Source organism: Vigna umbellata, chromosome 4 (assembly GCF_029865625.1).
Source record: "Vigna umbellata cultivar VRB3 chromosome 4, Vumbellata_1.0, whole genome shotgun sequence".
NCBI classification, from domain to species: Eukaryota; Viridiplantae; Streptophyta; class Magnoliopsida; order Fabales; family Fabaceae; genus Vigna; species Vigna umbellata.
The window spans coordinates 73,421,154-73,422,826 of record NC_142168.1 but is presented as its reverse complement, the minus strand read 5'-3'; positions in this window follow the sequence as shown (position 1 = coordinate 73,422,826).

Below are 1,673 nucleotides of genomic sequence, written 5' to 3'. Positions count from 1 at the left end.
ATTATACAAAATATATATATATATATATATATATATATATATATATATATATATATTCGGAAGACTTTAAGTAGTAGTTCTTAGTAGAACCAAAGGCATATTGCCATTATTGGTTCGGTTAATAGAATAACTAAGGTAATATGCATTTTCAAGGTTAAATTTTGCAAAATAACATAGCCTCCTCTTGCACATTTCTTCTTCACTTTCTCTTTGCGTTTTTTCTTCTTCTCTACTCAAACCTTTATAAGACGAAGCTTTCAACGACCATTATGAGTAATTTTTCTTTACACAAATGTACATTGATTAACTACTATGGGTATGATTTTCTTTTATTTTGACTAATTGGTTTCGTGTACATGTACTCTTTGGAGCATAAACATTTCCTCATAAGCAACGATTTATTTTGGCACTGAACCCACCTTCATGGTTAGTTTTGTTTTGGGCTTTGATGAACTTTCATTTTCGTTTGTTGTTCATACACCATATATATCCAAAAATAGATTAAAAGTGAGAATATATTCAAAAGACTCTAAATGACTTTGAAATTTTTTCAAAGCACCAAAATATCATGAAAAACCCTCACAAAAATTTTTGGATCAAAATTCAAAATGTAAATATGTGAAATATTTTTTCAAAGTTTGAAAAAAACAAAATAAATTGATGAAAAATAGCAAACACCCTGTTTTGAAAATCTAGAAGGAAGAACCGACTATGCAAGCTCCCACGTGATTGAAAATTTTTTTCTATCCCAAATCAATACATAATACTGTCAAATCAACAAATCAGAGCAAATGTTATAGTCGTTTAAAGATTTGCAACTATTTTTATTTTTATTTTTTTAGGAATTGCTACCAAAAACCATTTTTTTATTTACTGTTCGGTTCTTTTGAACCGAGGCAAAATCATGACTCGTTTTTTGCTTCGGTTGTTAATCGAGACCAAAGCTCCCACTTTTTTATCATGTCTGAATATACGTCAGTTCGAAAATCGCTATCAAATGTCGAAAATAACCGTTGTCGTAACTCTTTGCTGCACTAGTCTAACTTCATTATTTTTGCATACTAATGTTTAAAGATTAATGTGATTTGTAATATGTAAAAGGTATATATTATTACCTCATTCTAATAATCTTTAATTCTTGCTCAAATGATGGTTTTGATTCAAGACATGACATAGTAGCCACATCCCTAAATATGAGTTCTTCTTACACTAAACATAATAAAGAAAATAATCACATATCCAGGTCATAAATTGACATATGAAAATTAATAACTAAAAGATCAATTAGTTCCAAACTTTGGATACAATATTTGAATTTGTTGTGCTCTAAGGTTACTCACAACTCTAATTAAATTTGAAACATACATTAATATTAATATGACTAAGTAGATGAAAAAATGTAACACTTACATTTGTAACATATATTTCAAGTCATGTTTCTTCCTCTGTGCAGGATACAACTGTACACTATCTTGGTATGATGACCATCAATTGACAATGAGCTCTATCATAAATCACAAATAGTTAGTTGATTAATTAAACCTTCATAAAAATTTACATTCAGTAACACATACCCATCAATGTATGACCCAATGTACATCTTTTAACTAAAATATCCGTGTTTGCAAATATATTTGCCTGTGGTAAACTTTGTTTCTAAAAGGTTGAATGGT